Genomic DNA, 27,275 nt, shown 5'->3' on the forward strand with positions numbered 1-27,275 from the left:
AGGGAAAAAGCAGTACAGGTTAATGTCTCCTCCACAAAAGTAGGGGTAGTTTGCCTTAACCAGGACAGACTACAGACCCTCCATGGAACTGCAGAGATGTCTTGTTGGCCCATTCCTGTTCCCCTTCCAGAGGGCTTCTCCCTCCTGTGGGTGTCCCAAACCTACAACTCCTGCCCTGCACCATCTCTTATTCCCATTGTCTCCATTCCCATTTGATTGAATTAAATAGTTAAATAGGCAACTGCTTTTAAATTATGTTTTAAAGCTAACTTGAGGGGCACCTGGGTGGCTCAGTCGGTTAAGCATTTGCCTTTGGCTCAGGTCATGATCCTGGGGTCCTGGGATCGAGCCCTGCATTGGGCTCCCTGCTCAGCTAGGAGTCTGCTTCTCTGTCTTCCTCTGCCCCTCGCCCCTCCTCATGTTCTCTCTCTCTCAAAATAAATAAAGTCTTCAAAAAAAGAAAGTTGACTTGATGGTTAAGGTAACTTGATGGTTAACTTGATGATTAAGAGAGATATTATTTCTTTTTTTTTTTTTTAAAGATTTTATTTATTTATTTGACACAGAGAGAGAGAGAGCCAGAGAGAGAGGGAACACAAGCAGGGGGAGTGGGAGAGGAAGAAGCAGGCTCCCAGGGGAAGAGCCTGATGTGGGGCTCGATCCCATAACGCCGGGATCACGCCCTAAGCCGAAGGCAGACGCTCAACAACTGAGCCACCCAGGCGCCCCAAGAGAGATATTATTTCTGCCTTACATTTTGATAAGTGTTACTGTGCCCCCAAAAAGATATGTTGAAGTCCTAACTCTTGATAACTCTGAATGTGACCTTATTTGGAAATAGAGTCTTTGTAGATAGAACCAAGTAAAGATGAGATCATACTGGATTAAAGCGGGCACTGGTGTCCTTTTTTTTTTTTTTTTGGCACTGGTGTTCTTAAAAGAAGGCTGTGAGCAGACACAGACGCGTACAGAGAGAAGGCAGTCATTTGGAGATGAAGGCAGAGACTGGACTGATGCAACTATAAACCAAGGAGCCCCAAGGATGGCAGACAACCACTAGAAGCTAGAAAGAGTCAAGGAAGGATTTTCCTGGAGTCTTCCGAGAGAGCATGTCGCTGCTGGCAGGTTGGTTTTGGATTTCTAGCCTTCAGAACGATGAGAGAATAAATGTGGTTTTTTTGAAGCCACCCAGTTTGTGATACTTTGTGACAGCAGTCTTAGGAAACTTATACAAGTTCTTTCATATGCATTCATCTTTTTTTTTCTTTTTTTCTTTTCTGGCTTTGCTACCTACTGCATCCCCAGCACTTATCAAAGGTCTTGGCAACATAATCAGAACTCAATTCATATACGTTGAACGAAGGAGTGAACTAATTATGTATGTGCACAATCCTTATATAAAAGGCTACTTTCTGATCTATGGGCCCCTTGCAATAGTAGCCCATGATTCTATAAATCGATGCATGTGGACTGAATAAATAATACGTATCACATAAAGGTACTCTTAAATTAACTCAAGAGTCATACAAATAAAACTAACAACTGACAAAAATTCCTATTAAAAAAGTCAAAGTGAGGTTACATTTGTTAATAGGAAAATAGGAAGATTTTCAAAAGGAGCAGTCTGTCTTCTCGTCTCCATATTCTCTCTGAAATTGTCAAAATTGATCAGTCATGCCAGTAACATATCATAGCCACTGCCACAGTCAAATCCTCAACTATAGATTCTGGTCTGTGTAAGAGTCAAGATTATCCACAAAGAAAGTTATGACCCATTATCTGTATGTATCTCTTGCTGCTGTCAAGGTATAAGAGTCATTCAAATTTGTGATACAGATTAATACAGCTTGAATTATGAAATCTTCATCTTTTCCAAATGCTCTTCTTTAGTAGCCTTCCTATCCTCATTGTTGAAATCAATTTATAATCCTATTCTACACAGGGCTAGTTCTGTATTGACCCCTAGGACAGTGTTTCTCAAAGTGCTCTCCAGGGATCACCTGTATTAGAACTACCTTATAAAGCTAGTATAGGGCGCCTGGGTGGCTCAATCGGTTAAGCATCTGCCTTCGGCTCAGGTCATGATCCCAGTGTCCTGGGATTGAGCCCCACATCAGCCTCCTTGCTCAGCAGGGAGCCTGCTTCCCCCTCTGCCTTCCTCTCTCTCTCTCTCTCTCTCTCTCTCTCTGACACATAAATAAAATATTTAAAAATAAAAAAGCTAGTATAATTAAAACAGTGTGGTATTGGTGCATGAAGAGACAGATACAGTCATGTCACAGAAGAGAAGGTCTGGAGTTGAACCCAAATCCATATGAAATCTAGACTATGATAAAAGGAGCAATTCAAATCTGGGCAATGGTAAAAGTAAGGAATAGATTATTCAATAAAAGGTACTGGGGAAACTTCATAGCCATCTGAAAAAAAATAAGTTGCAGCCAAATTCTACATCTCTTTTCTAGAATAAATCCTATCTGGATTAACGATTTAAATATATATTTTTAAAATATAAAGATAGTATAAGAATGTATGGGATAATTTTTCATAATGTCAGAATGGGGAAGGCCTAAGTATAACATAAAATCCAGAAGTCACTATGGGCCCCTTGCATAAAACATTAATGAATTCAATAACAGTTACATTTTTATTAAAAGCTATGCTGCAGAAGCCAGCAAAAGGGAAGCCAAACGATAAAAGACAAACTGGGGAAAATATTTGCAGCTCACATCCCAACCAGAGGCTTGATTTCTCTCATAGATAAAGAGTTCCTGCAAATGAGTAAAATAAAGATCAAAAGATCCAGTAGAAAAAGTGTCAAAGGAAACAAGCTTCACACACACACAAATACAAATGACTCTCAAACATACTCAAGTATGCTCACCCTCCTCTCACGGTAAAAGAATTATAAATTTAAACAGCAACGAGATACTTTTTTGACCTATCCTATTGGCAAAGTTAAAAAGTTTGATAGTACAGTTTGTTGGCTAGAGTTTCTGAACAAATGGTACTCATGCTTGTAGGAGTATAAATCAATAGAACTTCTGTGAAGGGCAATTTGGCAATATCTACCCAAATCACAAAATCTCTTACCATTTGGCCCAATAATTCCACTTTTAAGAATGTGTCCAGATATAATCACTTATGTGGGAAATGACATGTGCACATGGTACTTGTTGCTACACCGTTCACAGTTGAGAGGGATCAGAAACAACCAGCGTGTTCATTAGCAGCGTATTGTTAAATGAATTACGATATGCCCTCACAACGGAATACTATGTAGTCATTAAAAAGAATGAGAAAACTTTATATACTGGTATGGTACACTCCCAAAGAAACATTGTTAAGTGAAAAAAAAAAATCCAAGGTTCAAAACAGTGTGTATGGTATGCTACCATGTGAATGAAAAGGGGAAAATACATATGTCGTTTTTGCTTAATATGCATAAAGCAAATATTTCTTTGAAAGATACATAAGAAAAATTGCAGAGTCCTGGACTGTAATCCCTTCCCCAGACCTACTGAGGCAGAATGCGTGCACGCACTGGTTCTGAAGCTTACGGACATTTGATAAGCACTAACTGTATGGAGGAAAAAATTTGAGAAGTACTTTGAGATTTGTTGCCCCAGTTCCAACAGGTAGAATTTTGCCCTGTTTCTCAAATCTAGCCTACCCTGTCCCAGTACCTCAGCTCTAATAACTAGCTCCCTACCCCTATGACCTCACGTCTGACTCAGTAAACTACGTAGTTCCATTGTGTCCAACCTCTTCTTTCTGATGTGCAAGGGGCCTCAGCTACTGAACTGGGTCAGGGTATCTGGAACCAGGATTGACCTAAACATGCACAATTCTGGCAACAACTCCTTCCTTACTCTTGACTTGGACATCAGAGACAAGAGAAAAACGCAACAGTCAGTTGAAGGAATGAGCAGGGAGCAAAACCAGAGCCCTAGGTTTGGGTGGACAGCAGAGGACAGAGATGATGGAGGAAGCTGCTGAGAGAAGGAAGATGTCCCCTAAGGTGAGCGAACTGAAGAAGATTTTGAAAGGGAGCCAGTAACTGAGCCTCTGGTTGGGCAACAGTCAGGAACAAGTTCAGACCATGTGTTCTTCCAGAACTAAAGCTCTGCTTTCTCTTTCAAAGCAACCGCTGCCATCAGCAATACACACCCCTGAGCTGAGTCATGCGCTGGGCCTCTGCTAACCAACTCCACACTCCCCTGAGCTGCCTGCCCACCTGTCTAAATTTCTGAATGCCTCCTGTACCCACCAATCATGAAGTACCTCCGTTCTCTCAGGACACACTTTCTAGACTGAACTTGCTCCTAGCATCTGCAGCTGCATCTGTTCTCCACTGACACTTCCCCTCCACTGGTCAGATCTGATTCCCACAGCCTAGCTCTCCAGGCCTGCACTATTATCTCAAAGGAAATCAAGCCCCATGGGGCCTCATAACCTGGTTGCTGGTTGAAAGTCATATCACAAGTTAGATGGGAGCGCTGCGTGGAAGGACTTGGTCTGTTAACACAACTACCTGCAACCACATGAAAAATAAGTAATCAGATTGATGCAGGTTTAATTCAGGTGATGGACACCGATGGAGCAAAGGTTTGGCTGGTCTTAAGCTGGTACAAGTATATGACCTTAGTTATCAGATGTCAGAAAAATAGGAGAACAAGTAGGTTAATGGATAACAGCTGGCAGAGGTTAGAACTGATCAAGGATATGCCAGGTCAAACAATCAGAGTCCTGTGATATAAGTCTGATTCTGAAGCAACATCTGCCCCATCCATACCACTCTTTGCCAAGGGCAGGTGTGGTATGGGAGTGAGCTCAAAGCTGCTCACTCAGGTAAGCAATCACAGGTGGCCATGCAGAGGGCAAGAGAGTGGCAGAAGGCTCTAAATCTCATAATGGGTGTATATGCAGCTTGCTGGACAGACCACTGGACTAAGGTCCCAGTAGACCTGAATACTGCTCCTAAGTCCTCTCTGTGCCCCTCATTTTAGTGACCTCTACCTCGATCCCAAATCTTGCCCAATGGAGCCACCTTGCTTTCAATTCAGCATCCCTAGTTCCAGGAACCTGGACTACGTCCATCTGCCATCTGACTCTGATGACCAAGAGTAGACACTTGGCCCCTTTAGACCTGTTTAGTGTAACAGAACATTCCCAGCATATGCCATCACCATTAGCAATCTTGGAAATACTTTGATCTCTAAGAGTGAACAGCCTGTGTCCTTATCAGCTGAGGCCACTGTCTATGAAGTGTTCAATTAAAAAAAAAAATCTTGACACAAGTTGGGCCTACAGAAACTTCTAGCTAAAAGGAGGGAACCAGTTCTTTATATATGAAATTTCCTGGTCATATTAGTATAAAGAGAGATTTTTAGCCAAGTGGGATTTTGTTTTTAATGAAATAGAAACTTATTTTAAAAGAGGAAGAAACATCATGAAGCCCTTTGAGGGCTTTAGTTGTCTCCAATCTTGAAGGTTGTCTATCTTCCCACATTCAATCTGTGGACTGAGAACTACGTACCACTTTTTCCAGGGAAGTGCCCTCTGCCACAGTTGGCCCCAATATGTCAGCAGTGCAAGTAAATGCTAGCAAAATAACTGTCTTCTGAATTAGATAAAATTCTACCTGCTCTTTTCTCTCCTTTCTCCCTGATGCAAGTCAGCAGTTAGCATTAAAAAAAAAATCTGAATTTCCTGAACATCTGACACATTTAGAAATCTCCCCAAGACTCATGTACTGTTGAATTGTTGAGGTTTTTCTACCAAAGTGTCTTAACCTGTCTCCCTAGTGTCCAGCCATCCTCAAAAGTCTCACTATTTCACTGCCTGCCTCAAACATTTTAAAGAGTATCTCATGTTCCACAGGGTGAAGTCGAGCTTCTCACCCTGGCATTCAAAGTCCTCCATCCGGGCTAGTCACCTGAAGGAACTCGTGATCCAAGGCAGAAAGATCTTCTCACTGCCCCTGTTAAATACCTTACATACTCCTATACTTCACATCCACTCTGGCCATTTCTTCTTCCTTTCTACTACCTAATGTTTACATTTTTAAAAATATCTTGCGCCAGTCCTTCCTTCTTCATAATGCAAGTGCACTTAGCTCAGTGAGCTCTCTGTCCGTGTTGCATCTACAGAACCACTTATTCTCCGTTCCCTTCATTTGGCATGTTGTTTTATGACACGCCTTGTTTTTTTAACTTGTTTTTCCATTCCACTCATGTACATATTGACCTTTTCACTTGGATGTTTGACTTTGAGGGCAAGGATCATATCTACCATTAGATTAGCACACAGTGGACTCACAATAAATATTTACTAATTTTAACTGATTGACAGTTAAAAGATGACAACCCTTGCTTTTATCTTTCTCCGTAATCTTCCCTAACTTGTTTTTTAAAAATTTTTATCATGAATCATTCCAGTTCCTAAAGGCCAACCTTTTTTTTCTGGTTAGAACTTGTCTGGAATTCCAGGTTTTAGTACTGGAAGGATACTCTCCAGGAAAGACAGCAAAGCTCCCAAGAGTAGTAGGATGGCTCTCTCCATGACTTTCACCTTTATTTTCAAGGTGAAAGGAGTTCTCTTCCATTAGCCTGCAGCTGCCTCTTAGCACTCTGACTCAAGGTGAATAAATAAAAAAGATCACCTTAGCATGAAATGGACAGGCTTTATTAATTACTAAAGGAGGCCAAAAGGAAAACAGAAACAAAAAAATTTAAAAGACATACATATATAGAGATACTTATTTAAAAGACTTATATAGTATATTATGTTATATATTTACATACGTTCTAAATTTTGAATCATTCTAACATTAGCTCAATCCCAAGGTGCTCAAGACCTGTCCTATTCCACAAAGCATCAATAGTAATTGTGCCTGACAAGCAGGTCTTTCAAAGAGCAGATGGAGGGGCCCTAGATAAGAGGTTTGAGTGGTAGGGATGAACTTGAAATCTCTCTCTTTTTCCCCCTCCCCCAAAACCCCCTCCGCATCTGTCAGTCTCACTTGTGAAATAATAATCAATAGTATTTGCTGAGTGCTTTCCATTTACTACTGCTTTACCTAGATTATCTCATTCAGTCCTCACATTAACTTTATGAGGTAAGTATTATTATTATCCCAGGCAAAGAGAGGATATAGGACATATAATCAATGAGTGAGTAGTGGGCTGTATAACGTCACTCTTCAGTTTTAGATATTTGAGGAATAGGAAACAAGAATCCAAGTACTTATGCCTAAAAATTTTTGCTGTCTTTATCTGGGGATAGAGTCTAGACACTATTGATGGACTATCTTCAAGAGCACAGCTTCACCCTTTCAGTCTCAAACAATAATTGTATCTTAATATAGTGCAGCAATTGCTGTGCTCAAATAGTAACACAAGGGTCCATTCTTTATGGTTCTTTTCTACCAGCCCAAGAGCCTCAATATTTTTTCGACATGGTAGATTCATGCTTTCTCGCTGTCTACAACTATTCCTCTCCACTGTCCTTAACTCAAGCTGGTAGATCACAAGCCTCTCTCTGCCTCCTTCCTAAGTGCCTGCAATAGCCATAAGATTGTTTAAATGGATCACATATGTGACCTTGATAAAAGCCTTTTTCCTCTCTGGGCCTCGGTTTCCTCATCTGTAGGCAAGCAGGTCGGACCAGATCATCCCTAAGGTCCCTTGCAACTCAAACATTCTCTGCTACCAAAAGAGAGAAACATTAAGGCTGAAGAGGTAGACTGGAGTCTTATTATGGAGGACTTTGCTGGATTATGGGTCCACTTAATCTCACAGACAACAGGAAGCCACTGAAGGATGGGAACAGGGAAAGGATGTGATTGGAATTGATTGACCATGATGTTTAGGAATAGGGGGTAAAGGGGAGAATTAATGAGGCTTGAACAGGAGAGATGAGAAATATCATGGGAAGGCAAGAGCTTTCTAGGCTTGGCAATCAGTTGGATACAGGGAACAAAGGAGGACTGGGGAGTCAAAGTTTCTGGTGATTGGGATGTTACTAAACAGAAATAAGGAGGTAGAGAGGAGGCTGATTTAGAGGATGACGTAATGAATTCTATTTTGGACAACTCAACAATTTCACTCCTAGGCATTAACGCCAAGAAACTCTTGGACCTAATGACAAAATACATGTGGAAGAATGTTTATTGAAATATTGCTCACAAAACAATAACCTAGAAATAATTAAAATGCCCATAAATAGGAAATTAGATAAATAAATTGTGATATATTCATGCCATGGAATATTATATGGTAGCCAAAACAGATGAACACACCATGATGTAGATAAAAAATAGCAATATAATATAAATTAAAAAGTAAGTCTCTTATATTCAGCATGGTATTGTATTAATAAAGTAAAAAACAATCAACATAAAGAATAAATGTAATTATATGTGTGTGTGTGTGTATATATATATATATATAAAATCACATATATAATCCTTTTAAGGAACACATGTTTGGTGCATGTGTTGTTTTTGTTTTGGGTTTTTTTTTTTTTTAATTTTATTTATTTATTCGACAGAGATAGAGACAGCCAGTGAGAGAGGGAACACAAGCAGGGGGAGTGGGAGAGGAAGAAGCAGGCTCATAGTGGAGGAGCCTGATGTGGGACTCGATCCCATAACGCCAGGATCACGCCCTGAGCCGAAGGCAGACGCTTAACCGCTGTGCCACCCAGGCGCCCCTGTTTTGGGTTTTTTTTTTTTTTTTTAGATTTTATTTATTTGTCAGAGAGAGAGAAAGAGCACACAAGCAGGGGGAGAGGCAGGCAGAGGGAGATACAGGCTCCCCACCGAGCAAGGAGCCCAATATGGTACTTGATCCAAAGGACCCCAGGATCATGACCTGAGCTGAAGGCAAACACTTAACCCACTGAGCCACCCAGGCGTCCCTTTGTTTTTGTTTTTTAACTGAAGTCTAGTTGACAGACAATATTGTTTCAGGTGTACAACATAGTGATTCAGCGTTTACAAAGTGATCACCACACTAAATCTAGCTACCATCTGTCACCATACAAAGTTGTTACAATATTATTAACTATATTCCCTTGCTGTACATTGCACCTACATGTCTTACTTACTTTATGACTGGAGTTTGCACCTTTTAATCCCCTTTCCCTGTTCCATCCTCCTCCCCTCGCAACTACCAGATTGTTCTCTGTATCTAAGAGTCTGGTTCTGATTTGTTCTGTTTGCGCATTTGTTTTGTTTTTTAGATCTCACATGTAAATGAAATCATACAGTATTTGTCTTTCTCTGCCCACCTTATTTCACTTAGCCTAATGCCCTCTAGGCCCATCCATTTTGTTGCAAATGGCAAGATTTCGTTTTTACTTATGGCTGAGTAATATTCCATCGTGTGTGTGTGTGTGTGTGTGTGTGTGTGTGTGTGTGTGTATACCGCGTCTTCTTTATCCATTCATCCATGGATAAACATTTAGGTTGCTTCTATATGTTGACTATTGTAAATAATGCTACATTGAACATGCAGGATCATATGTCTTTTCAAATTAGTGTTTTTGTTTTCTATATAAATACTCAGAAATTGAATTACCCAGAAGTGGAATTGCTGGATTGTATGGTAGTTTTATTTTTAATTTTTCTAGGAAACTCCATACTATTTTCGCAGTGGCTGCACCTGTTTGCATTCCCACCAACAGTGCACAAGGGTTCCCTTTTCTCCACATCCTTGCCAACACTTGTTATTTCCTGCCTTTTTGATACTAGTCATCCTGACAAGTGTGAGATGCTATCTCACTGTGGTTTGGATTTGCATTTCCCTGATGATTAGTGATGCTGAGCATCTTTTCTTGTGTCTGTTGGCCGTCTGTATGTCGTTTTGGTGAAACGTCTATTCAGTTCCACTGCCCATTTTTTAATAGGATTATTTGTGGTTTTTTAATATTGAGCTGTGTGAATTCTTTATAGATTTTGTATATTAACCTTTTATCAGTGATATGATTTGCAAACATTTCCTCCCATTCAGTAGGTTGCCTTTTGTTTTGTTGATGGTTTTAAGTAATATATATTGATATAGTAACATAGTATAAAAAGAAATCAAAGGAATGATAAACACAGGATTCAAGATGATGCTTACCTTGGAGGCAGAAGGCATTGGGATGCAACGAGGAAAACATGTATTAGAGAAAGATTATTGTCAAGGAGCTAGTTTTCATGTTGGATTTTCAGGTGTTTATTATGTTTAAAAATAGCTAGCCAGGGGCACCTGGGTGGCTCAGTTGTTTAAGTATCTGACTCTTGATTTCAGCTCAGGTTATGATCTCAGGTTTGTGAGATAGAACTCCACATCAGGCTTCTCTCCCTCTCCCTCCCCCATTCACGCTCTCTCTCTCAAATAAATAAATAAATAAATAAATCTTTAAAAAAATAAACCCATAAAAACAACTAATCAAATAAACAAATGCATAAATTATCATAAGAATAAAATGTATTAAACATAACTGATTGCTCTAAAAATATATCTCAAAGAATATTACTTGAGTTAAAAAAAATAGAGTATAAAAGCAGATTGGTAGAGTAAAAGAAGAGAAAATAAAAACATCTCTGAAGTGAATGCTACATTAGAAACAATGAAAAATAGGGATAAAGTATGATTAAAGCATCTCAAGACATTAGGAATAGGCTAGAGAGAAAGACAGAATAAAAGAACAAAAATATAAAAATGATATAGAGAAGTATAAAAGGGAGATTCAACTCTTGGAAAATAGAGATGTGATAAAAATGATATTTAAAGATATAATGGAAGACATGTTTCCTAAATAAAGACTTAATCTGCAGATCAAAAAGATACATCAATATTTGGGGGAAAATGTTATAGAAAGATGAACCCAAGATATACCTGCAGAGACAAAAGTTCAAGTATAAAGAACTAATTATATGAGAATCCAAATAGAAAAGGCAGGTTACTAAAAAGGAAGAAAGAATTAGGTTGACTTCCGAAATCTCTGCAGTAATACTCAAATGCTTGAAGATAGTGGTGTATGACTACACAGTTATGAGAACACGAAAGTGTGACTCCAAACTCCATATCCAGGTGTGGCAGGCAAAGGCTGCTGGTTATTTCTCCACATTCATTGTCTTCCTTCTTTTTTTTTTTTTTTTAAGATTTTATTTGTTTATTTGACAGAGAGAGAGAGACAGCCAGCAAGAGAGGGAACACAAGCAGGGAGAGTGGGAGAGGAAGAAGCAGGCTCCCAGCAGAGCAGGGAGCCCGATGCGGGGCTGGATCCCAGGACTCTGGGATCACACCCTGAGCTGAAGGCAGACGCTTAATGACTGAGCCACCCAGGAGCCCCCATTGTCTTCCTTCTTAACACAAAGAACCCAGATTCTGAGGCAATTACAATCAGCTAAAAGACTATATATCCCACATCCATGTAGTTGATGTTTTTCTAATGAAATATAAGTAGAAATGTTGTATGCCACTTCAAAGAAGTCTCCTTAAGGGTAGGGCTCTATCCTTCTTGATTCATTCCTTCATTTTGCTGCCTGAAATATGGATATGATGGCTGACACTCAAGCAGCCTTTTTGGACCATGAGGACAAGGACCATTCTTTAAGAAATGGTAGAACAGTGAGCAGGTCCCTGATGAATTCGTGTAGACATCATGCCTGGTCTGGACTTCTATTATGTGAAAAAGCAATAAACTTCTGTGTTAAAATACTTCATGTGTATGTGTGTTGGGGGAGAAACATTCTTTATATTTAGCAAAACCTAATGCTAAATGATTATGGCAGGCAACTGTCCTTCAGATATAAAGAAAAGGGACAGGACTTCTCAACTTTGGGAAGAAAATTAGATGATGAAACTCAGCCAACAAAAATTAAATCAAAATAATATATGAATAGGGAATATGGAAGGCATTGTAAAAGAATTAATGATGAAATTTTAATTCACTTAAATATAAATAACTGTGGAAATTAAATAACTGTGGAAACTGTGACTACCAGACAGAAAGTAAATGATAATACAAAATCAAAAGTATGGTAGAAGAGTGAACGTGCTGATTTTCTCCTCTTGCGTTACATGGGATGCATAGATACGGTCTAAAATGGAATTTTTAAAAAAACCTTATATAATGATTCTGACCTCTTAGTGTTTTTCACAAGTTTTTTAAAAGAATTAGGGGGACACCTAGGTGGCTCAGTTGGTTAAGTGTCTGACTCTTGATTTTGGTTCGGGTCATGATCTCAGGGTCATGAGATCAAGCCCTGCATTAGGCTCCATGCTCAGTGGGGAGTCTGCTTGGGTTTCTCTCTGTCCCTCTGCCTCTCTCCACGACTGCCTCCCTGCCCCCATGATCTCATTCTGTCTCTCTCTCAAATAAATAAATAAATCTTAAACAAAATTAGGAACTAATAACTTTCATAGTGAAGAAACATTTATCTAAAGTTCAGCTATTTGTACAGTTCCACTTCAATTTCCTTTACCTTCACTAAATGAAAGTACAAAGTTATTTTCTGTGTTAAAATAGCATGTAGAATATGATTTCCATTTTTGTCTACTGAACTCTTTGTCACTCAACTTATATTTATTTATCTACCTACCTACAATTTTTTTGTCTACATCTTAGTTGCATATTGAATGCCTTGAAAGATCTTCAACAAATGTCATTTGTCATAGGTTCAAATGGTGGACTTTATTTTTTGTTTATGTATTTTAATAAGCATCATGTATTAATTTGATAAAACATATCAACCCTGTAAAAACAAGATTTGTTGTTTTTTTTTTTTTTAAACAAAGGAATTGTTCCACTTTCTCCTGGAAAAGATTTTATAACTATGCAAAAATGAAAATGAATACCTGCCCCTATATCAAGGCACTAACAGGACTTCTATTTCAAGCTTTTAATTTTATTATAATTATTAACAGAGGTAGTTACTGTTTGTGACTTTGAAATGAAAAGTCAACATCCACGCCTTTTATCATACATCTTCCTGAAGGTGAAACTTTACAATTGTTCTAATTTTATTTTTGTCAAAGGGAATTTTCAACCTTGCAAGAAAATGTATTTAAAAATAAAGTAGGTAGGGAATGTTTCATCCTCCTTTCATAGATGGGCAAACAGCATCCAAGGTAACAGACCTAAATAGTGGCAGAGCTGGGATTAGAACTAAAATGTTCTAATTTCCAGACCAGATGTTCCCAGAGAAAGACAGTTACTGTTATTTTCCCCCTGTTGAATACAACTGGTTTTCATGGCAATAAGATAACCAACACATACCCAACAGAGCCATTGGTTCATAGAATATTCGACTTGCAAGGGACCTTAAAGATGGTCTGACATGAGGAATCTGCCGAGGGCATCCACAGCCTCCTCTCTAGGCCCAAACTGGAGCCCAGCTGATGTGCCTCTGGGCTCCCATTTCAGCCCTGCCCGGTTTTTTTCCCCTTACCTGATTTACATATTAATGTTCCACATAAGATTCCATCTGAAGAAGAGGCGTGATTTCTACAAATAGGTTTAAAACCACTGATAGCCTAATCTTACAGAAATAGAGAGGTGATTTAATATAATCACTGCAAAGTGAGGAAGTTGAAAGAAGTACCAACCAATTCATAGGAGAATAAGCAATCTTGGACCAAGCTTATTTTGAGACTGTCTGATATCATTCCATTTAGGAGCAGCTGTTTTTCTGAATTCACACTTCTCTTTTTTTCCCCCTAAACCACTAGATAGCTAACCCAAGTGTACAGACTGTACAAATTTCATGTGGTCAAGAAACTGTAGATTAGATGCATGAACAAGAATTGTAGGGAAAAAATGTCAAATGTCCTGCCTTATAGTGTTTTGCATTCTAACTGAAAATTGTCTAACCAAAAGCAGCTGTCTGCAGTTAAAAATGTGGATCCATTTTAAGGTAATAGAAATATTCTTTGTTAGATATAAATATCACTATGCTTCTGAGGTTGATGAGGTCAATTAAATGGAAGATGGAGGGAATTTAATACTTTACATTTAGCAAGTGCTTTATAGAGTATAGTCAGTAAAATAGCATTTGGTCCACTAGGAAGGGCACAGGCCCAGCCTCAGATCCATTTCATCACTTCATAGCTGAGAAACTCCAGGCAAGCCTACTTAGCTTCACTGATGCTCAGTTTTATCATCTGTGAAATGGGACTTCTGTGAGAATTAAGTGTAATGACACATATTAAATACTTAACTCTTCAAGTAATTTTAATTTCCTTTCCTCTGTTTTCCTGGCAAGTTGAGTATAATGATATTTTTATTAACTGGGTCATATTTTAAATATACAGGAGTACAAGCTATAATGTATGGCAAACTATTTTTTTAATAAAGAATAATTTTGCAATTTGCATCACAACCAGTGGTCAGTACATTGCAAAGAAAAGAAGACTTCAATTCTTATCTCGATTCTGCCCCCTTTTAGATTGAACCACCTGAAATAACTATTTCTATAGGTCACAAATGGTTGAATAGATTTGTGGTGCTGGACAAACAATGGTCTCTCTGAGATTCCACTTCCTCATTAGATGAAGTTAGATAACTACATTTATTCACTGACTAAACATTTCTCACATACATATTGTGTGTCAGGCATTGTTTTATGTTTTATGATGATACAGTGAAGAACATGACAATGCCCCTTTCTTTGTGGTGCTCTATTCAATAAGGGAGACATGTAATAAACAGGGAAGTAAGCTTATAAACAAGGCAATTTTTTCAGGTAGTGATAAAATATTCAGTAACTAGGTGATCCCTAAGGTTTGCTTCCACTTGAAAATTATAAAATACGAGGTCATTTTTGTAGTAAATTATTTTCTTTTCTTACTGAATTAATTTAATATAAGATATATCTGAAGATAAATTCGTACTTCTTAAAAATAGAAAGAAGTACCTTCACCATAGAAAATCTGAAAGAGAATCTTTAGGAAATCTCAAATAAAAGGATTTAGGGGATTATCTTAGGAAATAGGTTTGGCCACACGTAACAGTCAGAACTATCAAAGAGTAGTGGCTTAAAAATACGGGGTTTATTTTTCTCCTGAATCAGGAAGTCCAAATCCAGTTGCTCTAAAGCTAGTGTGGCATCACAGTGCTTTCAGGTCAGGCTGGTCTTAGTCATTTTCACCATAGGCTTTCTTTCTCATGCTGGTTGTTTCATGGTTACAAGATGGCAGATGGAAACTCCTCCTGTAATACTGTACGGTGTTGCATGCAGAAAGAAGATGAAGGTCAAAGGGTAAAATGTAACTGCCAGCTTACTTTGCCTCCTTTCAAAGCTTCCCAGAAGCTTTGCCTACCAATTCTCACTTACAACTCATTAGCAGGAACTGGACCACCCCTAAATTTTTTTCAGCTGGGCACATGGCTACACTAGACAAAATCAGGATTATGTTAATAAAGAGCAGAGTTCAGAGGAATATTGGCTAGAGAACTAGGTGTCTCTATCAGAGGGATATACCAAGCTTTACTAAGAAATATGATTCTGAACATCTGTGAAACAAACATTTACCAGGAAAATCATTACTAAAAGAAAATTTTGACATGAATCTTCTTATATAGCAAATACTATGTGGCGTACAAATGATCTCTAAGTCCCTTCTTCAAACCCTTCCTCTCAGGAATCTGTTTGGTTAAGTCCTACTTTTATTATTTACTGAAGTTAAGTCCACCTGTAATATCAACTCCAGAGCTTGGTTTAAGCAAATATGCAAGCACTCCATGTATCTGAAGTGATTTTCTATTTTCTTCCTTCCACACAAGATTTAGGAAGACTTATAAACAAACAAAACCAATGATGAAATTCATAGCTAAGAGGTCATGTTTGAAGAAAAGAGGAAGAAAACAAAATCTAAGGGGATGCAAGGATGCAGAAGTCCCTGGGATTATTGGACGGTTCCACAATTGTGGGTGTCCTTTACCATCTGAATTCTAACAATTCAAATATGTGTATAAAATCTGTGAGAAATGTTTATAAAAATTCACTATCCAAATAAAAAGTCAGCTATGTTGAATACATGAGAGTACATCAAGTAAAATGCTGTGGGTAAATGATGAGTGTTTCCTTTGGGCATCCCTCACCCTGATGTTCAGAGGAGCTCTGGAACAAGTGAGAGGTACAGATACAAAGGCCCAGTGCACGGTGCCATAAGGTCACACCTGCATGAAACTGTGGAAACCACTGAACTGGTCTCATGGTAGTGGCTGGAGAAAGATGTGAAGATGTAAAGTGGTGCTCAAGAAGCCATCAGTTCGCCACCCAGTCCTTCTAAACCAGAATTTCTTGGGTGGAAGGCTGGGAATATACACTGTTAACAGTTTCCCAGGTAATTCTTATAGACACTGAAGTTTCAAGAACCATAGCTCTGGATTGGTGTTTTTCAAATGCTAATCCACAGACCTGCGATAATACAGTCCCTATGGGAGTTTTAAAAAATAAGGAATGAATGGCAGAGAATTCAAAATCATGTTTTCTAGTAAACAACAACAACAAACTTAGAGTATAGGATTTGGTATAGACACATAGGGAAGAGTCCAAGTACTTTAAGAATGAGCCAAGTGGACCTAGTGACTTGCTTCTAACTAATGGAATACAGCAAAGATGATGGGATGTCACATCCATGATCAGATTACAGAAAGACTGTGGCTTCTGTCTTGCTTGCCCACTCTTGTTCTCCCTTGTTGCTTGTTCTCAGGGAAGCCTGTTGCCATGTTGTGAGCTGCTTGTGGCAAGAAGCAAGGAACTGAGGGAGGCCTCTGGCCAACATCCAGTGAGGAACTGAGGCCCTCAGGCCAAACCACAAGGAACTGAATCCTGCCAATAACCTGCGAGTGAACATGGAAGTCAACAGCCCTGCTGACACCTTGAATGGGACCTTGTAAGAGCCTGAGGACCAAGGCACTCAGCTAAGCTGTACCCAGATTCCTGATTTACAGAAACTATAAGATAATAAATGTTTGTTGTTTTAAGCCTCTAATGTGTAGAATAATTTGTTACCCAGCAAAAGATAATTAATATAGGAATACTTCATGCAAAAATCTTTACCAGTTTTTTAACATTTTGGCATATAAAAGAATATGTCTTGGTCATATGGGATTTTCTTTCATATACATGAAACACCTTATTCCTTGATATTGCCAATAAATTAAAAAACTTAGTTGTTGGAGAGGAGAATTTTTTCTCTAGCCTTCCAAGATTCTTCTAGCTGCTCTAAGAATTAAATTGACATGAGAAAGGTTAACAGAGAAAAACTAACTTAATTTCATACATATGGGAACCCCACGTACATGAGCGGTTCAAAAACAGAATGGTAAAATGAGGTATATATGCCATAATGACCTAAGAATAGGATAGGGGCCTGGGGCTTCAAAGGGGAGGAGAGCTATTCACTGGGCAATAAAAACAGCAGATGTTTGGTAATTAGATGTTTGTCCTGCCATAGAGATGGGTCAATCAGATAAAATTTATTTCTGGCAATAACTCTGATTCTGGAAAAGACACCCAATTTAGATTCTTTAGGTAGTTAGGAAGGGGCAAAATTTCTCTTGACCTGCAGTGTCTTGATTGCCTTCAGCTCGAAACAGTCCGTCTGCCAAAGTGGCACATTTTGGGGAAAACTGTTCTGAATCCCCTTCACTGTGCACTACTAAGTTTGACAAGTTAGGTTTCAAGTTAGCCAGAGAGCAAATGTAAATCCCCAACGCAGAATAGGTGCTTACTAAATAGCAGCAGAACTGAACTGGTAAGCCAGAATAGATGACTGGAAGAGAAGGATAGAAAAAGAGATTCCACTTGATCCAAAAGGCCACTGGTTCTTAACCCTTAGCATGAATCAGAATAACGTAAAGGGCTTGTTAAACCACAGAAGGCTGGGGCCCATCTTCATCATCTTCATAGTTTCTTGTTTGGTAAGTCTAAGATAAAGACAAAGAATTTGCATTTTTAAGGAGTTCCAGGTGACATTGATACCTCTCGTTCAGGGACCATACTTTGAAAACCCCTGCAACAGGCAATGGTTCTACAGTTTCCTGTTGGGGGAGTGATGTGAGAATGGTGCTCTCAGATGACTCACAATGCATTAAAGGAACAGCAAGGCTGAAGGGATCAAACTTGAAGCAAGCGTGAAGCTCCTACCAAAATAATCAGGTGGCAGTACTGGGGCGCAAGGAGCTTTGCAGCCAAGGGAAATTAAAAAGGAAATACTGAAAGGGCTTGCTGGCTTTATCAGTTCTCCTTCAAATATTGTAGTTTAAATAATCAATCTACCTACAGAGGGCGAAAATCAAATTACTGTCATTCTTAATGAAAGAACCAACAGCCCTATTTGCTGGGCATGGGTGAGAGCCATGAAGTACCATCCAGCATGGCTACTACGAGTCAGTGTTCTGAGCAATATTTACTGCTATAATGAACTCTTCTACCAATTCGATTTACCTGATAAAACTGTCTTTGGGCTTCCATAAGGCCCTGGCTTCCTCCACCATCATCAGCTGGAGGTTCTGAAAGCCATTCATACCCTTCAGATTTGTGCCTGATGTGATTTACACCGTTTCAGAACACTGGGTGTAATTCCCCTACCGGCATTCATTATCTCTATTTCCAAGTTGAAAATGATTCAAGCAGTGAAAAGAGTGCATGATTGTATTTATTCATGGGCTGTTTTGGAAATGCAATTATTTCCTTCATGTTCCAGAGACAGTGGTGTTAATAGAATGCTTTCCAAAAGCATGGGGTTGCCGATGTCCAGGTTTCTGGCATCTGTTAGCAGATGTCATAAGCAATGGTGGTGGGGCAATAAACAAAGAAGGCCTTCTTTTCATCTACATCACGGCATACTCCTCTGCAAACGTGGTTACCTTCACATTTTCATTATAATTCCTTGTAAGTGGTTCAAGAGTTCAAAAGTATCAAGAATAATGTCTAAGTGCCCATTCCAAATACTGGCTTATTTTTGCTAGTTGGGACTTTGGCTACCTTCCAGCAACTTCTAATATTAAAACAATGCCTCCAGGACTGGCCACATCAGAGCACTGTCCAAAGATATCTGTGGCTGATTTACAGGGAACGGAAAAAAAAGCAAAGCATCTTGAGGGTTGTGAGGATGAAAATTTATCCCCTGAGGAGATTCCAGTAGAGCAGGAGAAGAGACGTTTATGAACAAGCAAGCTGATTGGTAACAATAACACGTCAGGGCCAAAATAAAGCATCCCAAACGGAAAAGCACACATTTTAACTATTTTTTTAATGCAATGAACATAATTAAGTTAATTTCTAGTATTATCAATAGTTGTTTCCATAACAGAAATGAGTGGCGACTCCTGGACCTGGGCAGTAAGGAAAAACAGAAGGAACCCTTTTCTGTCTCTCCTTCCCCTGATTTATTTATTACATTTATTTCTTGAGTAAACATTTTAACAAGCAAGTGTCCTGGTTTCCCTCAGTCTGTCCTCTGCCCCACCTCCTTGGCACAGGGCCTGGTACTGAATGCCAATGTGCACATTCACTATGAGCAAAGCATGCACCTAGCTACAACAATTACAATGGTTTTTGTTTTGACTTCACTTTTTTTTTTTTAATTTTAAAACTGTATTTCCTTAGATTGAACTACCTACATTTTAAATAAATTTATATGTGTTTTGCAAATGTAATCTTTAATTTTTTAAATTCTTCAGTCAGCTTCTGCTAGTCCAGAGGAGGAAGACTCCTAGTGCCCCCAGGCTGGCCCCAGGCCCTGAGCCTCTTGACTTCACCTCTTAATAAAACCTCTTTAAAGGTGCCAACAGCAGTGCCTGGGTGGCTCGGTTGTTAGGCGTCTGCCTTCGGCTCAGGTCATGATCCTGGGGTCCTGGGGTTGAGCCCCGCATAGAGCCCTGCATTGAGCTCGGCATTGAGCTGCATCGGGCTCCCTGCTGGGCGGGGAGCCTGCTTCTCCCTCTCCCTCTGCCTGATGCTCCCCCTACTTGTGCTCAATCTCTCTCTCTGTCAAATAAAGAAATAAAATCTAAAAAAAAATAATAAATAAAGGCACCAACAGGTACACTTTCAAGTTGAACTGAAGCAAATGCTTTTTGAAAGAACTTGTAATGCAATACTCTTTTAGATCAAGATAACAGTATTTACTGGTAGACTCTCCGTGCAGCCCATTCTGCAGCTAGACTCATTTGAATATGTCTCCATTCTCATGGCCAGTTTCAGAGTAAACCTGCTGCAGATTCCTGCATTCCCTTTTTCTGTGAACAACCTTCTCTGCAAGGTTTAAAGATTACAAAATGGCCAGAAGCTTTCAAAAGCATGGATCTCCTTGGTTTTTAAAATTTTTCAACAGTCCATTTTCTCACATTCAAAGGGCATCCAGCTCCCGGGAACCCAAACCCAAGCACACTCACTCCTATTAGGTTGTTTACATAGACTCTGAAGGTCTTTTCAGCGAACCTTTTTCCTGACCCACCCCACAATTTCCTCTGGTTTGTTATTTGACAGACTATCTAAATACTTTACCCAAGTCATTTGCTTCCTTCCTACTGAAAGCTTTTTAGTGCTGCCACCAGCCCCTTTCTTCCTGAGCAAGGATCAAGGTTTTCTTCAGTATGGGCTCTGTGGCACACGGTCTCATTCCTTAGCTCTTGGTAAAATCCTGCTTTTTGAACTGCTTGTTGGGGGACAGGGGGACAGGTATGAATTATAAACATAGCCATAGAGATGTAACATAATTAATTGTAAGCACTTAGAATAACTACATTTAAACCTAATAAAACATTTCAAGGGAAGGACCTTGGGGGAACAATTCATAGGTAAATGGCATTTATTTCGATTGGCATATCAACTGTTTCTGTGAAGAGTTCATTCTCTAAAATACTTTTATTATTTCCTTCAGAAAACTTCTCCTTTTAGTCAATTGTTTAATAAAACTTATTCTCATAGCACAAAGGAAAAGTCAAAAGATCCCAAATTCCCAACTAGTGGATACCGAATCTAAGGACAGAAGGTGTTACCCACCTGGGCCCTTGGGCTCTCTAAGCAATAGAAATTGACAAGAAGCCCAGTGGAAGTTCCAGGAAAGACTTTTTTTTTAATAGATAAAGAGATTTATTAAACGAGTTGGCTCATGAGATTATGGAGGGTGAGAAGTCCCAAGACCTGCAGCCCGCAGAGATGGTGTAGTATACCGTATACCACTATATACCGTATACTGGTGTGGTATATATACAGTACACAGTACATAGTGTATAGAGAGAATGGTATAGTTCCAGTCCCAGTCCAAAGGCCTGAGAACCAGGAGAACCAGTACTATATAGTTCGAGTCCAAGTCTGACTTCACTGGGGCTTTTGCTCAGCACAAGGGAGGCAGCACAGAGGAAAGAATTCTCAGGCTGATTCTCCGAGCAGAGGTCAGGGAGAGTTCTTAAAAGACACTTAGGTGGAAGCACCATCTAAGCATGTAGAGGCAGGGATTTATTAGCACCTGAACACTTAAAGTTCATGCTTCCTCATGTGTTGCATGTCTAATTAGCATGCTAAATCTCCACTCCGGGGTGTAACTTTTAGTAATATAATGAGAGGGAAAGTTGGTGAAAGGTCAGCTCTGGGATCCATCTTGGCACAGACTGGTTTGGTCCAGTCTTCACCAGTCTTTGTACTAAGCATCTTCTTTCAGTAAGCACCCTCCCTCCGCGTTCCTGCAAGGTGTGCTACTCAAGAGGCATAGAGTTTGAGCCTTTTCTTTCTGGAGGCAGCCCAAGAATGCTGGATTTTAGGGTCAGGATTGAGGGGACCCAGTCCAGTCCCTGCTCTGTCTCTGAGGCATTCTTTGATTTGACCAAGGTCTGAGTGTATTTTAGTTCTCCCAAGGAACACCAAAGCTTTTGCCCATCTCTTTCCCCTAAAGCAAACCTAAAGTAATCCAATACTTCACCATTCCTTTTCAGGAATGCCCTGGAGCATTATTCAATATTTGCCTATTTTTCCCTGGAAAATTCCCAATGTTAATGATGGCTACTTTGTACTATAGAAGCCAATGGCAAGCTGTCCCCAAGGTGGGTCACTTTGGCATGAAGACTACTTTGAGTTGAAAAGCAATAAAAACCTAGCAGGTTCAGTTAAAGCTCTTTATCTCCCCATCAACTGCCTAAAAAGAATTTAGATAGAGCACTTGCTCCAGGAAGAGAGTTATCACCATAAATAACTACATTATGATATGAAATAGGTGTGGTAGACAGGGAGGAACCTACCAATGCCTGTTGGATACAAGTCCTCTCTTGGTGCTATTGTCTCTGGATGGCTCAGCAAACATTTGTTTACCAAACATTTACTCTTTTTCATCTTCCTGTAAATTGCATTCCTTTCCTCTGAAGTCCTAGATCCCTACTCCTTCTCCTCAGTTCAGGATGACATACATACCTCATTTTGCTTGACTTTTTAAAAAAAAATTATTTATTTATTTGAGAGAGAGAGAGAGAGAGCATGCGTGCAGGGCGGAGAGAGGGAGAAGCTGGCTCCCCACTGAGCAGGGAGCCTGATGCAGGACTCGATTCTAGGACCCTGGGATCATGACCTGAGCCGAAGGCAGACACTTAACCAACTGAGCCACCTAGGCGCCCCATTTTGCTTGACTGTCTTTGGAATATCCACATCTGTGTGGATTCCCTGCACGTACACTACTAAATTTTATCTTCTGTTAATCTGTCTCATGTCAATTTGATTCTTAGTCCACCTAGAAGGACCTTGTAGGGGACAGTAATTCCTGCTCCCCTGGGAATACCTAAAATGCACCGGTTTCTCAACTCAACCTTACTGAAGAGTTTCCCAATGTGAAAAAGGCACCAAAAAGTATTTTTAAATTGCTAGGTAAAAGGGACCAGGGAACATTACCATTGGTTCCTGAGTCAATTCTCCTAGTGACCAGATATGAATCTGGAAGATGGTTGGATGGTCTGAGACATAACCTGTGTTGATGTTACAGGATTTCTTCCCCTCTAAGTGCCTGTGGTTCTTGGTCATGCTGCTTCGAAGAATGAAGAGGTAGACCAGACAGAGTGGTGGGCAGCAAAGCAAGGTTTATTGAATGATAGCAAAGCGATAGTACAAAGCTCCCAAAGAGGGAGGGGACCCCAGAGGGTTGCCACCAGAATTTCTTTTTTGTTTTTGTGAGTAAAGCGATAGAAGTTACAGTAAGTGAAGATACAGAAAAAGCTCTCAGAAGTGAGAGGGGTCCTGAGAGGGTTTCCAATGAGGGCCTTTAGGGTTGGTCTTTTGTAGAAAGGTAACCAGGGAACTTAAGTCCTTTTAACATCTCTATTGATAACACCTTCAATGGCTTACTTCCTTTTTAGGGACTGGTTATTCTTTGGTGGTCACGGGTGATTATCATAAAGACACCCACCCCACATGCAAGGTGGTCCCTCCACCCCACCCACTGAGGGCAGTGTGGTCCGATTTGTCCCCTTATCTTTGGTTTCCCCACACCTCCACATTTTTGGGATTTCTGTGAGCGTGATCACTTAGCCCCCCTATCTATCTCTTCCTACCTAGCCCCACCTGTTCCTTACTCATTCCTCCCCCTGGAATAGTAACCCTAACTGCGTGTTAGGGAATGGGATGATGACCGCTTTGGCTGCTTCCTGCTGAAATGGGGCAGCGGGCTGTGTGGCAGATAGAATCTATCCAGGGGTTGGTCCAGGGACTTGTGGTATGGCTCCAGGGGGTCATGATGGGCAGCAAATGGCACATGCATCAATACATGCAAGTTACATGCATCAGCACATGCAAAAGGATGAACATGAAAATGGAACCCTCTTACACTGTTAGTGGGACTGCACGCTGGTGCAGCCACTCTGTGACACAGTATGGAGGTTCCTCAAAAAGTTGAAAACAGAGCTACCCTATGACCCAGCAATTGCACTACTGGGTATTTACCCCAAAGATGCAAATGTAGTGATCTGGAGGGGCACCAGCACCCCATTGTTTATAGCAGCAATGTCCACAATAGCCAAACTATTGATAGAGCCCAGATGTCCATTGACAGATGAATGGATAAGGAAGATGTGGTGTATGTATATATACATAATGGAATATGACGCCGCCATAAAAAAAAAAATGAAATCTTGGGGCACCTGGGTGGCATAGCGGTTAAGCGTCTGCCTTCGGCTCAGGGTGTGATCCTGGCGTTATGGGATCGAGCCCCACATCAGGCTCCTCTGCTATGAGCCTGCTTCTTCCTCTCCCACTCCCCCTGCTTGTGTTCCCTCTCTCGCTGGCTGTCTCTATTTCTGTCAAATAAATAAATAAAATCTTTAAAAAAAAATGAAATCTTGTCATTTGCAAGGACGTGGATGGAACTAGAGGGTACTATGCTAAGTGAAATAAGTCAGTCAGAGAAGTTAAAGGCCATGAGAGTTTCTAAGTCTAGGGGTTCTTATTGGCTTGTTGGCAGGCTGTTTTGATCTGATTAACCCTCCCTGTGCCTGTCATCCAATCAGGTTTTTGTCACGTATCTATCATATGGGAAAGGGGGGGAGGGCTCCTTCCAGGGTGGTGTAAAATCCTTTTCAGGGTCGTTTCCTCTTGGGGGGGCGGGGGGGCGCCCTTGTCCCTGCCTGCCTTTCTTCAACTATTGTTCATCATTAACAAACTAGAGTGCTATGTCTTAAACATCGAAGTTAACCACTACCCACATATTCTGGGCTTGATAATAATAGAACCGTAAATTAGTAAAACCACTTTTGAGCTCAATGACAATAGAGTCTGAATGTGATCCAGATGTTAGGAGACATGGCTATAACCTTTCCCCATCACTAATTATAATCTATATTACAGATCAATTCAGTGGAATGGTTTTATAAGCTAGTGGAAACTTCTGTCAAAATCAAGTGGGTATGGGGCACCTGGGTGGCTCAGTCAGTTAAGCCTTTGACTCTTGATTTTGGCTCAGGTCATGGTCTCAGGTTTGTGAGGTCGAGCCCCACATCAGGCTCCATACTGGGCATGGGGCCTGCTTAAGATTCTCTCCCTCTGGGACGCCTGGGTGGCACAGCTGGTTGGGAATCCAACTCTTGGTTTTAGCTCAGGTTGTGATCTCATCAGGGCTGTGAGACTGAGCCCCGTGCCACGCTCCTCACTGAGCACAGAGTCTGCTTTGAGTTTCTCTCTCCCTCTCCCTTTGTCCTTCTCCCAACATCCTCCCCAACCACTATCTCTCTTTCTAAAATGAATGAATAAATCTTAAAAAAGGAAGGAAGAAAGAAAGAAAGAAAGAAAGAAAGAAAGAAAGAAAGAGAAAGAAAGAAAGAAAGAAAGAAAGAAAGAAAGAAAGAAAGAAAGAAAGAAAGAAAAAGATTCTCTTTCTCTTCCTCTGCCCCTTCCACCCTCCCATCTCCCGGGGTCTCTCTCTCTAAAAAAAAAAAAATCAAAGTGGGTGTAGTATAGATTAAATCCATCATCTACTATTCTATCAGTGAAGTTCTACTCTTTAATTCATTAAAATGTTGATCATTTTAATGAATACTCTATTGAAATGCAAATATCTCTTGAAGGGGTTATACCAATCTTTTACCAGAAGACATATTATAAACAGTTAATGTTTTAGCAGAGATTGGTTACAAATACAATCTAGGCCAGGGAGAGCAGGGAAAGCTGAGGCTGATGAGGGAGGAGGGAGGACACCAAAACAAATTTTATTACTCGTCCCAAACTGCTTTTTGAGGACTACCTTCAATCTGCTTGTCATTAGCCCTGCTGACCATCTCTGAATTGAGGTTGGTGATTTCCCTGAACACAAGGTCAAGCCTCACAATTTGGATGACAAACAGTGGCAACCTTACCACTTTCTAGCCTTCAATCCAAGGCATGTCCATCTTCCTTCCATTGGCAAATGAATCCATTTTTGCCTAACTTTTTCAAAGTGCTCAGCTGTCAAGCTGTGATTTTCACCCGGGGCTCTCATCTACACAGAAAAGTACAACATATGACCCATTTGCTTTTCTCTCTTCACAGGAATTAATAATATCAACACTATCCCTGCAAAGCCAGAGGCTGGAGATTTGCATTTTGAAAATAACAAAGGGTAAGGGAGGACCCATTTAAAAATTTTTCATTGGCAGTCTGAAATGTCTAGACCTGCCACTAATTGAATTAACACACAAAATGAACTCCAAATAGCTGAATTGCTAGTACAAAAGAAGGAAATGATAAATACCAACTGTGGCCTCGTGACTAGACGCAGAAAGTAGGACTACGGCAGGCACCCATATTTTCCTTCTAACACACACATAATTAGAGATGATAACGAGTACCCCCCTCTCCCTTACTATGTCCTATAAGGCATATGGCTTGTGGTTAATTTTATAATTTAAGTCGTAGGTTACAGGATATCCAGGAGAGACGGCTCCGGAACTGGATGAATGAACATTACCCAGAGAGAGGTCCAAAGAAGGGGACTTTTTGCTCTTCCCTTCAGAGACATACTGAGCATGTTTTCCTTTGCACAAAGGATCTTTCCATTTTGTTCAGTGAAAGCATGTTTGGACTGCTAGTATTGTTTAGAAATTAAAGTCAGAGTAGAAGAGTATGTGTAGACGCTAAGTGGTCAAAGAGGTGGACTACGACAGCTTTGGGGAGTTGCTTTTAGCATCTACTCCAAACTCCTTATTAGAGGGCTTTCCTGTACTGCAGAAGCTGGAGAGTTAAAAAGAACATTTCTGATTTCCTGACTCCTGAGTTAAGATAGTTGATTTAAAACGCACATCTAACTTTGCTTCCTCTTAAAACCCAACAAAAAGTACAATGAAGAGTTTTTTGTTGTTGTTTTTTTTTAAAGACATAAACCTTCTGGGGCTGGGAAAGCAAGAGGCAAGAACAATAATATTTTGGAAGCTAGAGAGTGGCAGTGAGGAAGCAGAGGAAAAAAACAATTTTCACTGCAGGATTCTTGAAAGGTTCAAGAACTCATTGCATTAGTAATACTGGAGTCAAAGTGAGGGGACATCATGCTGAAATAAGGAGGATTGGGTAAAAGATGTTTGAGAAGAAGTTAAGTTAGATCTTAGAACTCCTTCCGCATTCCACACTGCTGGCAAAGGCTAGGGGTTTATCCCTTATGGAGGTAAGAGTGTCAGGGCAGGAATGCTAGGCCCCACTGAGGGCTGGGTCCTATACCAACAAACTGTCCACCCAGATGTCCCAAAGGTAGAACTGAAGCTTGGTAATTCCCACCCATTTGCTCAGAGCTTCTAGTGTTTCACTTCTCACTTGTTTTTAGTTATTTCTA

The 27,275-nt window shown here is 40.1% G+C and overlaps 1 long non-coding RNA gene across 1 annotated transcript; it reads left to right on the forward strand.

Annotated features, from left to right (window-relative positions):
- The first annotated feature begins 930 nt into the window (after positions 1 to 930).
- On the forward strand, positions 931 to 16,990 carry LOC130543100 (uncharacterized). The gene is made up of 2 exons (XR_008958149.1): positions 931 to 1,125; positions 16,710 to 16,990. It is a non-coding gene; the product is annotated as an uncharacterized LOC130543100 (long non-coding RNA).
- Positions 16,991 to 27,275: the final 10,285 nt, after the last annotated feature.

Source organism: Ursus arctos, unplaced genomic scaffold (assembly GCF_023065955.2).
Source record: "Ursus arctos isolate Adak ecotype North America unplaced genomic scaffold, UrsArc2.0 scaffold_8, whole genome shotgun sequence".
In the NCBI taxonomy this organism is placed as follows: Eukaryota; Metazoa; Chordata; class Mammalia; order Carnivora; family Ursidae; genus Ursus; species Ursus arctos.